Consider the following 13,621-nt stretch of genomic DNA (forward strand, 5'->3'; position numbering starts at 1 on the left):
ACAGTTTTGCATTTATCTCTCCTCCCATCTGCATGAGCTAATTGTCTTTTATAAACACACACCGAGGCGTCACTTTCATTACTCAGACACAGATAGAAACAGATGTCTGTGGAAAATATGGCTTCACATACAGCGATGACAAGAGGGTTTATCAGCTGCATTTATTTTAAACATGTTGCCTTCTCAAATAACAAAGCAGAGCACAATGTTAAAAGACTACGTTTAGCCACTTAATTCATCAGATCAGCAACCTTTAACATGTTAAACGCCAGGCACAATGCAAGTTTTTTTTATGCTAGTTTCAGCCTGACACAGTTATCATTTTCACTTCCAGCGGCACATTGTTTGAATAGCAAATGCACTTGCACCCATCAAGTTTGCCCATGGGTGTGCTCGTCTGAGAATGAGGTGTGTTCAGACACATTGTTGGTGAGAAATACACAGATTTACACCAGTCATTCTGGGATTCCTACAGCCTGAACCACTGTAGTGAATCCTTCCATTTTCAAATCAATGAATCTTCACTGTGATGACAAATCTAATGTACAGTACTAGAAAGACCTCTGTTAGAAAGAAGAGAGCAGTCAATTATTAGTTGAATGTATAATGTACTGTAAAGAAGGCAATTAAAAGCAATGTGCAAAGTAATGGGTCTGACCTTTACAGAGTGATATGATTTTTTTGTATTTCATGTGAACTATGCAAGCTTTGTTTACATTTAAGTCCTTACATCACGTGGCTCCAGCGTAAGAAACTATCTGTACTGCCAGAAAAAATATTTGAGGCTTTCACAGGGGCAAGTACACTTTAAAATGGTAATATACACTGTTTAGATACAGATACTGTATGTATACATATCAATATGTATTGTTGAGTAACTAATATGCATTTTTTTAGGGGCAAATGTATAAGGTTACCACCACATTGCCAGCTAGGGACCATTGTTTGACATTTTTTTCTGACAGTGTGGTGATTCATCTTCATTGTTGATAGTTTTGTAACAGCTGTCTGTATTAAAGTTTTCACAGTGCGTCTCTTGCACAATAATAAACTGCAGTGTCTTCTGTCTTCAGTTGATTCATATGCAGATAGAAATTCGAGCTGTCTTTATGTCACAGGTAGGGGTGGACCCAGATGTAAATAAGGTCACGCCCCTTTCTCCACCTCGAGGAGATTCCCAAAGCCACCCCAATGACCAGACACACAAGGTAAGCATAAATTAAAAGGTACTTTATTTAATTTACTTAAAAATAATAAATAGGGAAGGGAAAAAGGGGAACTTAAAATAATGGCCACTCTAGGCTCTCCTCCTTCACCACCAACTGGACTGTCACACAATTCATTTCCTTAGCGTTCACGTGGGCTCTCTTTCTCTCCACAGACGACTGCTGGGATACAGGGACACAGTGAATCGTTTTCAAGGCGTTCGCTCACCTCTGCGCTGGTTACAGCTTCTAGGTAGGTATGGCTCTCTCCACAGTTCAATATCTCAGTGTTCACGTTGGCTCTCTTTCTCTCCACAGACGGCTGCTGGGATACAGGGACACAGTGAATCGTTCTCAAGACGTTCGCTCACCTCTGCGCTGATTACAGCTTCTAGGTAGGTATGGCTCTCTCCTCAGCTCAATATCTCAGTGTTCACGTTGGCTCTCTTTCTCTCCACAGCTCTCACGACTCACTCACTTTCCTGTCAATCAGCAGACATAACAGGTTATATGGAAACTTACAGGGTGGCGAGCTTACGCTGGCTGGTTCTGCAATGCGGCGATTTAGCAATGATTTGTAATGGGACGCCGGGGGCCAAGACCCTCTCGGCGAAGCCACGCCGGCACACCGGGTCGAGCGCTGCCCTTTCCTCGAGACCCGTTGGTCAATCGAAAACTGGACCGGGGCGCCCTTTCGTCGAGACCTCGGGCCAGCGGATCTCTTTCGCCTCTACCCTGTGATGATGAAAAGGACACAAGTAAGGTAACAATAGTAGGTGTAATACTCACACGCACTACCACTCGCACAGTTCTTTGCCGCCACTCTGTAATTCTGTGAAGACTGAAAACACACTACAGCATTATGATACAGGTATTCTCTAGCGCCGTTCTTTCCTCTTCGTCGTCCCGGGACGAGTGACTGAAAGCGGGGTTTCGTCAAACAAGACACAGCACTCACACTGCAATACACGGCATTACACAGCACCACTTCAAGTGAAAATTTCCAAAGACTCACCCACCACGCTCAGTGCACACAATAGGCACCCGTCCTCTTCCACTTCGCTCTGGGCGAGAATAGGGAGATGGCAGACGGCCTAGCGTTTGTTTGTTGTCGTCGCTGTAGCTGCTTTCACACGAAACCTTCGGCTCACCCACCACGCTGGTACAGGGGTAGGGCCACTCAATCTCTCTTAAGAACACTCAAACGATGTATAAGTCAAATATGTACAAACACCTACTTCAAGGGTTTTGGGTTACTCACAATCTCTGTCTCTCTTCGTCCTAGGTTGACTTCACGCTATGATAACTCCAGGTAACTAGACAGGGCGCTTTCCAGCCACCAACACCACTTTTCCACAGATGTATACTCACAACGGTATGTTTTTTCCTCTTCTTCCGTTTCTCTCATCCAATGTCAGTGTCCGTCTAGTACTCCACCTATAAGGTCTTCGATGTCCTCGTTTACATCGATCAACACACAGTGGATAACATCAGCCCGGTGCAGTGTCCCTTTAACTCTCTCACAGCTCCTGTCTTCTCTCCGCGCGCTCCAAGCGCAGCCCGGATCAACAGAGCCTGCGGGCTCTTCCAAAGGTGCGTGCTGACTTTTTACTGCCTTAGGCAGAGGAGCTTTCCCCGCGTCGATCCCCTCTCTACCTCTCCGCTCCTGAACTGTGATTTAACTGCTCTTTAAATCCTCCTCCGTGTACTGCAATCTTCCAATCAACCGGCGTTCCTCTTAACCACGCATAGCTGCGCTTGATTCGGCTGATTACAGCCCTCGCGATGCTACCGGATGTCCGGTGTTTCCTCCCTCCGGTCTGGGCGGAAACATCCGGGCGGAACCAAACTTTCCCAACTTTTGGTTCCGCCCCAAAAAGATCGTCACCTTGTGACATTTAGATGCTGTGAATCTGCCATGAACTGTCTGAGCTGAGTCCTTAACTGAATCTGAATAATAATAAATTATCCATTCAAGTCCTTTCCCAGGTGCCTGACGGATCCATTGCATCCTGTAGTCACTCAAACTGAATCCACTGCAGGCACAGGTCAGTTTATGTGATCCGCCTGGAGACACAACTACTGACTGTTCAGATTGTGTGAGCACAACCTGAGAGTAAATGCCTAAACACAGAGACAAAAATATCACTGCTTTAAAAATCTACTCAATTGCCATATACAACATGCAATGTAAATAAACTTACTGTTTACAGCTACCAAAAGCAAAAAAAGCTTAATGAAAACCATTGCTCCTTCTTTCATCTTTTCTAGTTTAGATTAAACAATTATTTATATAGGGGAGAAGAAAGATGAGTTTCGCATTGATGCATTTGCTTATGTAGATGTGTTTAAACAAAAGTAGTTCACCTCAGTTGTTATTTAAATAGAAAGGGAGCCCTCTGGTGTCAACAATATTTAAGTTTGCTAAGGTTCACACCAGATCCAAATGTCATTTAGTAGATGGCCTTTACATAAATTCATTTAAGTGAACAGTATGTAAGAAATGTATATCAATTAATCATAAAATGGCCCTGATATGTCACGAGACATTAAGAAATCATGTTTATTTCAAATACTTATATACCTGTCCGGCCAGGATATTGTCATTTAAAAAGTGATGTTGCAGCCTTCAACTGATGTTGATGTTGTCATGTTGTGTTTTGGCCTTATGAGCCACCCTCCACCAATCACAGTCAGTTTAGGCATCTGAGTTGCCAGCTCTGCTCTAGTTACCACGGCTGCAGCTACGAACGTGTCAGATAAAAAATGTCTAACGTTATGACACCGAAAAGTCCTTGTTATGAATCCGAAATACGTCGTGACAAAGTCTGAAATAAAACAAGGATTTGTATAGAAGATGCCTTTGAAAGATGGAGGCGGCTGAAAATGGAGTAGAATTTGAATCTGCCCTGATTGCATAACATTATGCCTTTTCCATAGTAGAATGCAATTATTGAAAAACAATATGGATTGAGGATTATTATATACAAAATCCGATAGAATATCAATATTTCTCATATGTAATACGTTTGTGGACAAAAACTGCAAATGGATGCTATATTGTGAAGGTTGGTTGGATACACCCCTCTATCATACATAGGCGGACATGAAGGACGTTGACAAGATTCGTCTCCTGAATGCTCCGATTTCCCAGACCGACCTTTTCGGTGACGCTTTCGAGAGCATCATTCAACACTTCTCATCCACCCAAAAGCAGAGTGAGGCCATCATGCCACGTCTGAACCTAGCTGCCAGCACTGCTACGTCGATGCCTCAGCCTGCTCCTCATCGAGGGTGTCCTGCTACAGCCTTTTTCTTTCCTCCATCTAGGCAGCATAGAGTAACCCGCCGTATGCAGCCTGCCCTCTCGCAGAGTATCTTACCACCCCGTCGGGTTGGCTTTTACGCACGATTCATCTCGGCTATGCGTTCAAATTTTCCCGGCGTCCCCCCTTGCCCAAACTCTTCGGCGTTCGTTTCACTGTGGTGAGAGCTGCCGATGTGCACGTACTTAGTGCAGAGATTGCTGTCCTACTGGTGAAGGATGCGATCGAGCCAGTATTTCCAGCCAAGATGAGGTCAGGTTTTTACAGCCCTTACTTAAGCGGCGGGTTGCGACTGTTCTTGGACTGGAGTCTGCTGAACCGTGCACTTCACAAAATATTGTTCAAAATACTGATGCCCAAACGCATATTTTTGTGCATTCGTCCAAATTATTTGTTCGCATCTATCGACCAAATATGTCTAAATTCTCATCCCAACACAGGCCATTTCTCCGCTTTGCTTTCGAGGGGTGAGCATATAAGTACAAAGTCTTAACACTCTGGCTTTCTCTCTCTCCCTGTGTATTCACTGAAAAAAATTCAGAGGCTCCTGGGACATATGGCAGAGCAGTGTGCCGTGTGATCATTGAACCTGCGTGCCATCGCACCTTTGCTCCGTGAATAAACAGTTTGCTTCTCTGGGCCAGTGTGCAGGTCTTCAGGCATGCAATAGATGCCTCCAACACGGGGTGGGGGGCCACAAATGAAGGGCTTGTAGCTTTGGCTTGTAGGGCTTGTAGCCCTTGCATAGCAAAAACAAGACATTTCATGCCTGTTTAATTTACGTGCTCACTCGTTTAGACACGTAGACCAATTCGTCGGTCACAACGTGACGTCTCGGTTCCCTTCCTTCAGGGAACGAGGGTTAAATTCGTAACCGAGACGTTACAGGCACAGAGATGGTAGTACAGTATATAAATGCATTTAGACTTAAGCCACAGATCCGTGACTTTGCTTTTCTCATAAGTTTAGTAGGCTACGTTTTTGGTACTTTACACAAGAGAGGATTCTATTCCTCTGAGGCTATTGAAAAGATAAATTTTCACCTTTTCAGTAAGTTCAATTAGATTGTGTTTCGATCATGTATTGTGTGAAATAAGTCATACAATTATAATTTTTTTTAAAGTGCTATGAGCCAAAGTATATAGTTCACAGTAACACACATTTGGTTGTCCGATATTCCAGAGTTTTCATGTAAAGATAGCAGGTTTAGTTTTTGTGCAGCACTTCAGTCTTCTGTCTAACTGTGAGTCTCTTGCACAATAATACACAGCTGTGTCCTCAGCCTTTAGGCTTTTTATCTGCAGGTACAGTATGTTTTTGCTGGTGTCTTTAGTTATGGAGAATTGACCCTGAAGAGACTGAGCAAAAATAGTGCTAGTGCCACCATCAATTCGTCCAATCCATTCAAGTCCTCTCTGTGGTTTCTGACGGATCCAGTGCATGTAGTAGCTGCTTAAAGTGAATCCAGACACAGTACAGGACAGAGTGACTGATTCTCCAGGTTTCTTTATCACAGATTCAGAAGATGTCAATGACTGACCACAAACATCTGAGAAAACATGCCAAAATGAATGTTAGATAATATATTGTACAACACTGACATCACAATAATAATACAATAATGTGGGAATTTCTCACATGAAATAATCATCAGCAGAATCCCATACTGTAGTATTTCCATGACTGCAACAAGTAAAAAACTGTCCACACAGTAAAATAATTACACTGACGTTGTATTAACAAGGTTTAGTCACAGACAAACCTTTAATAAGGGTTCAGTTTATTATCTTTTGAGAGTAGGTGAGATACTGACCCTCCCTAAAATTTGCATCTGCGTTGTAAGCCATTAGTATGCAATACAACCAACAAATGACAGTAGACGCAAGAAAAACACAGGGCCAAATATTTGAACTATGAGCAAAGTGACAGTATTTTCATGTATATACATCTTTCTTCTGTATTATTTATTTATGGTATATACAGGGCTAAGCAATGTGTGCTTTTGTTTGTTTTCTCTTACTCTCAGAAGATCTCCTGCAAATTTCTATAAAGTTTTGATGTGTTTCTTAAAGAAGTTGGGTTTAACTAAACCCAGCATTATTATTTACATCACTGTCTTACTACCAGTGGCACTGGGGCGGCACCCCCTAAAAGTTGGCCAGAGAAGAAAGCTACTTTAACATGTTTCAAAAAAGTTAAATATATAATCCAAATTAATATAAAATAAAATCGTTTAGTTTATGGCTGACTTCTTATAGTCGAGGATTCGACGATTCGATTCGGAGAGGTCTGATTCGACTATGAACCTCATAGTCGAATAGTAGGGAAGTGTTATGTAGCCAATGAGCAGAGCCACACTACAGGTCTGTAACGTCCGGACACCATTTGTTAGCATTTACGGATTTAATGGCTCACAATGGCTTCTAAAAAAATCATAATTTTAGTTTTTTTTTTTAGCTCTTTTGTTTGAAATGGAAAAAATCTAGATGCTATTAGGGCTGTCGCAGTAACCACAATCCTTACTGAGAAGCTTAACCGCATGGATGACAAGTAACTGCAACAACCGCGCTTTTCACGTTAAATTCATAAATAGCTATGCCCTTCTTGTTTTTCATATCATATGTATAATAAAGGCAAAATAGTTTACACTTAAAATGGTTCCACTTTATGCATGAAATAGTAAATTATGTAATACACGTACAATATATTTCCATACAATAAGTGATAGTGAATAAAAAAAAGAACAAAAGTGAAGAAGAAAGAGAGGCGACAGGACGCTTGGCGTGATGGGCAGAATCCCAGAGCTCAATGAGAGCAGCCCAAAGGAAGAAAATAGACAGAGCACATTCAACTTTCCCATATCGTTTCCTTATTTGCATTATTGTGCTCACTTAGGTGATCAAAGAGAGTTGTTTATTCATACAGTGGTGGTTTAAGATGGTTTTCTGACTGGTCAATTTGACTGTATTAAGAAGGGTTTAGTCACATGGTCAGGGAAAAGATAAGGGAAAGTTGAATATGCTCTGTCTCTTTTCTTCCTTTGGGCTGCTATCGTTGAGCATGCAACATACTGTAAAAAAAACACAGCTACCAAAAGCAAAAAAAGCTTTAAGAAAACCATTGCTCCTCTTTTCATCTTTTCTAATTTAGATGAAACAATTCTTTATATAGGGGAGAAGAAAGATGAGCTTTGCATTGATGCATTTGCTTATGTAGATGTGTTTAAACAAAAGTGGTTCACCCCAGTAGTTATTTAAATAGAAAGGGAGCCCTCTGGTGTCTGCAATATTTAAGTTTTGCTCATGTTCACACCTTCTAAATGTCATAACTGTTGTATATTATGACACAACTTTTATTTACAGTAGTAAATATGAGCAATGATTTCCATAGGTTTGAAAGCACAGGTTGGGAGTCTGGCCAGAAGAGCATTGCAGTTATCCGGTCTAAAAATGATAAAAGCGAGAACATGAAGCTGTGTCGCATGCTCTGTCAGGAACGGCCTGATATTTCTGGTGTTGTGCAATTTAAACCTGTATGATTGTGCTGTTTTTAAAGGTCAGCTGATCATCTATGATTAGACCAAGATTCCTGACTGAAGTCAATGGGATTGTGGTGCTGTTCTGACAGAGTGGCTGGGAAAATATGAAATTCAGTCTTTGCCAAATTAAGTTGCAGATTTAAGTCTTAGTGAGTCTGAGAATTAAGTCTGAGATTCGTGCAGCTACACTCTGTGTTATTTTCAACCCAGTGTTGGGTCAAAAAGCGACGCTGGGTTGTAATTTAACCCATGCTGGGTTGTTTCAACCCAAAATGCTTGGAGTGTAATGTGGGATCATCTGCTTGGAGGGAAAATTTGATGGGGAGACATGGAAATGGGAATTTCTTTCAGTGTTTAAGTTTGTCATACAGTACTTGCTAAAAAAGCCAATGGACCTTTTTTGTAAAATGTCCTTTAGATACATTTCTCCAAATGTAATAAATAAGCATGTGGGATGTATGTGTGAATAAACAGATAGACAGAGTGATAGGTGATCATGAGATGTTTTTGCACTGAGCTGTGGTTTGTTTTGTCACTGTGATTCACTGCACAGAAATACACAGCTGTGTCCTCAGGCTGAAAATTTCTTCCTTGTAAAAACACTGTGTTTTTTGAAGTTTCCTGTGTAAAACTGATCTTGTTTTTTAATTGAATCTTTTATATCATTGCCACCACTACTACAAAGATATCCAAGCCACTCCAGTGCTTTTCCAGCTGGTTGTCTTATCCAGTTAATGCAGTCAAGGCCGCCTTAATGCACGGGCTTACCTGGGCTGAAGCCCTGGGGCCTCCCAAGTTCAAGGGCCTCCCAAGTTTGCGTTCATGATGAGCTGAAAAGGTCATATTGTTTTGTAACTTGTCAGGTTTTCTGTCAATCACTCTAATTGAACGTTACATGGCTGCTGATTGGTCCGTTGTAACTTAACGTGAAATAAAATGTCAGACGTAACATATTTTTTATTCCGCGTAATGTAATTAAGTGCGCGTTGTCAACTTGACATTCCTGTACGTTAGACTGAGTATGACAGAGAAACAGGAAATAATCCACCAACAAATGAAAGCGTAATTTCTGAAATTTCATAATAAGCACTAGTGAGGTGCAGGTCTCTCTCTCTCTTTCGTGCGCGCGCTCGCTCGTTCGCTCTCTCTGTGCTCGTGCAGCTGTCTGAGTCTCTGGCATGCAGAAGTCTCTCCAAAAGTGCACAAGAAACTGTGCCGCTAAATTAAGAAAGGAGTTCCCGCACATAATGCTGTTAGTTGTTATAAAGTTTAAGTTTACTCGCGTTTATATCAGTGACGCGTGCGCAGCTGGAGCGATGTTTGACGCGACGTTAGCTCATCTGTTGGTTTAGAAAGACGAGAAAGAGACGCAACGGTAAAGGTGCAAGTCTAAGAAAGTAAAGAGCGACAAGACCATCTCAAATGATCATCCCCTGATAGCACCATTATAATCTCATTATCTAAAGATCTTATATACAGGTATGTTCCCTGTCTGTCTTGTGCATATTCATACTTGGTCGTTTTACATGCTTATGTATGCATAAATACTAAATACAATGCATACCATATCTTCAATAGCCTACAAAATAAATAACTGATTAAAAACCAAGATTCTGTCTATAAAGACTTATCTTTTGTTATCATTAATGCATTTAACAAGATTCTGTCTATAAAGACTTATCTTTTGTTATCATTAATGCATTTTTACTTTAAAACTAACTTTAACTTATTATATTTTTAAAACTGTGGTGAGCATTTAAGTATGAGTGGCAATTTTCTGCAAATTTGTATATTCCAAAAACTATATAAATATAAAGCTTATAAACATATATACTTTCACACATTTTGGTTTTATTATCACCACATGTTGCTGTGTGTGGTTGTAAAATAAAGTGTCTTGTGTTTATGCTCAAGTGGGCTCAGTGATATGTTAATAACAATATTATGGTGTTTTCTGGCTCAAAGAGGGAAAACTCACAGTTGTATGTCTCGAAAGAAACTAATGCATTTTGTGATGTAGATTACCTACACAGCAAATTATTGAGTGATAAAAACTTAGTGTTGGGCAGCCAGTGTTAAAATCTGGTGTTTAGTTACAAATATTTCATGCTTTAACACTTGTTTAGTGTTAATACACAGTGTTCTTTGTGGGTGTTAACATGGGTCAATCCCTGCCCTGTATCTCAAACAGTATAGCCATAGGTCGTGATTCAGTAAATCATATAGCTTTAGATGCTATTTACACTTTATTATAATTAAACTGTGCAAAAGTACCAATTCTTTGCAATACGTGTAAATGGTAATGGATGCTATAAACACATATTGGCTGATACTGTTTGCACCTCAGTATTTTCCTTTACATTAACAGGATGCAAAAATAAAATAAAATAAAATGTGTAAATTATCATATTTATGATTAAACACGCTTTGGAAAACACTTGAATTTTTCTCTTTTATGTACTAAAGACAAGACACAGTGCTAGAACAGCATTAGGATTAAACAAAAGTATATATTAAGTATATTCAGCATTCAGATTAAATAAAGGAACTTAATATGAGTAAACAAAACAAATAATGAATTCATGAGACCCTAGACTGCTGGTTAGATGAACCAAAAGCGAATTATATCTCATTTTTGACACTCAGACACACCAGAGCCAGCGGAAATATCAGAGGAGTGGCCGAGAAATGGGCGCCCTCCGTGGGATACAGGAGCACTGTCCCCTGCTGGTCGAACTTGGAACTCACATCGACATCGTCTGAGCAGACTTCTAAATAAGCGCTATCTTTACTAACTGACCTTAGATATGAAGTTTACACAACCATATTCTCGACTAAACTAGACGTAAAACTAAATTTAGTTTTACAGAAACTAATATTGAGAAGCAGTTATTAGGCTATACGTCTATTGAATCGGCTTGTAAACTCGCGCGAGCGTAGGGTCACGTGATTTTCCGTGATGGAACAGTTCAAAGACCGTTTCTCAATGCAGCCTCCGGAGGTCGCATATGCAGGCTGCATACGTCATCAAGCCTGGTTTGTTTAACTTAACTGAGCATTACATTCGTAAGTCATAAGCATATTACAACAATTTACGATTAACTTAAAATAATAGTCAACTTTAGAATTGTTAATATTCTGAATTAAGTCTTTATGACGTATGCATCCTACAAATGCGACCTCCGTACAAGGTAGCTGACTGACACGCATCCATAGACGGGTTGCACGGCGACGTCACTAACTGGTTGCGCGCGCAACCGAGGGGCAGAAAGAAGAGAAGTGCATTGTGTTGTATGCTCGTAGCGGTGTCTGTAAGTCAAAATGCCAAGGAATTGTTGCGTGGAAAATAGTACCAACAGAGTCAGTGCTGGGTGCCTGATGTTAACATACCAGTAGATGCGACTATTACGTTACTAGCATTATAATTATAAAATTATAATTTATACATGTATCACAGTAAAACTGCAAAAATAAAGACAGAAAAACAGATCCAACTAAAATCAAGTCTTATTTATATACAAACAATAAAGAACGCTTCAATAATTAAGGTTGTTGCAGTAGCAGATCAGCTCACCAATCGGGCTTTCTGCCCCCTGGATGCGCGCGCACCCTGCAATGTTTGTAAACTTGCAACCCCTCTATATCTACGCATGTGCAATGCTTTTCGACTTTCCCGCCCATATAGTCATCTTTATGGATTTGTCTGCACACAACGGAATATGTTCCAAGGTAAAGTATTACTTTATCAACTTGTGATTTACTTGTTAACTTGTATATTATCATAAACAACTTGTATTTACTTTATATTAAACCGTTTGTGTGAAGATTAATTTGCTGGAGCATTTGCACTGCACATTTAAAGAGGAGTATGAATATTTCTTATTTAACAAAAAATATCAACGTTAAGTAAATATCTTTTAACATAAAAACACGAAGTATTGATAAATTGTAGCATACATGTAAGTTGATATTAAGTTAACTGTCTGTGTTTTTACCTCAGGTAAACTCAGCAAGCTTTCTAAGTTACTTCAGATGCTGGCGATAAGTCTTGAGGTCTGAACAATTTTACAGGTAAAACTGAGTTACATTTTAAAATATGCTTTAACTTTTAGTGAATTACAAGACTGCCATGGTAATGTTTATTTTGACCCTCAAATTCATAGGACACCACCATCGCTGAGAGCAAAGAGGCTCAATTCTTTAATGGAGGACAGCAGAGATGTAAGTTAACGTGTTCGTTTTCATTGTGCTAAATGTAATAATTTGGTAAAACAATGAGCAAGTTTTATCTTTTGTCAAGTTTAAAAGTGCAAGACAGACATTAGTGAGTGGGTCGGCCTGATTTGAATCTTTATACTGTATTTGTGTTTTTATGTGTCATTTTTATTTCTGGTAAAAGCAAAGTTTGTTTACCTTTCACAGGTTGCACAGTAAGGGCAAGAACGCAGTACAAAGACACAAGAAAGTATGTAAAACAAAAAAAAAACATTTATTTTTAAAACCAAGCTGACTTAAATCACTATAATTTATGACACTTGCATTACATGTGAACAGCCCCTACGCTAATAGGATTCTGTTTCTCTCTCCCTGTCTCGTCCTCGACCCGAGGACAATGAGACAAACAGAGACACCAGTTCCTGCTGCTGTGAAGGTCATCACACCACTGATCTACTGACCGTCCTTCTACGAGATGCCCAGCCAATGCCTGACCAGCAACCACCGGCGAAACCAGTTTAATTCGCTTACCCGTTCACATACCCCGATAGTATTTATATATATATAAATATATATGTATCTCTCTCAAGGGTTTTTCCCTGGACTAGCCAGGAGGGTTTTCTCCTAGGGGTTTTTTTTTCATCCCCTGGAGAGTCCACCACCTTTGGCTTAACCTACTACTTTACTGTATATGTTACATTATTACTATGCTCGCTTTTCTATGCTTTTTTACATTTATTAATGTAAAGCTGCTTTGAAACAATTGGCAATTGTCAAAAGCGCTATATAAATAAAATTGAATTCAATATTTAATGTTATATTTAATTAGACTGAGTGTATATTTACAAACCATAGTGACATTGAGATGATTTCATGGATTACATGTTGAATTGTTGTATTATTTATGTAAAATTTTATTCCAGTGGATACTGAATATTAAAAAATATTTTATTAAATTGTATGTTGATTTTATGTATTTTTCGAGTAAAGTGTATTATTGAAGTGTAAACTGAAGATTTAAAAGGAAAAATTTTATTGAATTGCATGTTTCCCACATGTTTATTGCTGAAATGTTGCAGAATTGTTGCAGATTTAATAAATTCATTTTGATGTTTGTAGTCACTGTTTATTTTTTGTATTTATTTTGAAAAATATATAGTATAAAACTTTTAGTTTTTATCTGCATTGGGATTTTAATATGAAAATGATTTACACCATAGAGTGTTGAACGTTTACACTACTGAGTGTTTGTTAATCAACACAGAGAGTGTTAAAAATTGACACTTTAACAGTGTTTGTTTAAGCAACACTTTGGTAAGTGTTGACTGAACACTATC

At 39.4% G+C, this 13,621-nt stretch overlaps 1 long non-coding RNA gene across 2 annotated transcripts; it reads left to right on the forward strand.

Annotated features, from left to right (window-relative positions):
• Positions 1-11,288: 11,288 nt before the first annotated feature.
• On the forward strand, positions 11,289-13,305 carry LOC135768550 (uncharacterized). 2 transcript variants are annotated; one of them, XR_010542197.2, is made up of 4 exons: positions 11,289-12,140; positions 12,233-12,290; positions 12,492-12,534; positions 12,678-13,305. It is a non-coding gene; the product is annotated as an uncharacterized lncRNA (long non-coding RNA). The 2 variants fall into 2 exon arrangements; XR_012336453.1 differs by having other exon boundaries at positions 12,492-13,305.
• The last annotated feature ends 316 nt before the right edge of the window (positions 13,306-13,621 follow it).

The sequence above is a fragment of the Paramisgurnus dabryanus genome, chromosome 3 (assembly GCF_030506205.2).
Source record: "Paramisgurnus dabryanus chromosome 3, PD_genome_1.1, whole genome shotgun sequence".
Classification (NCBI taxonomy): domain Eukaryota; kingdom Metazoa; phylum Chordata; class Actinopteri; order Cypriniformes; family Cobitidae; genus Paramisgurnus; species Paramisgurnus dabryanus.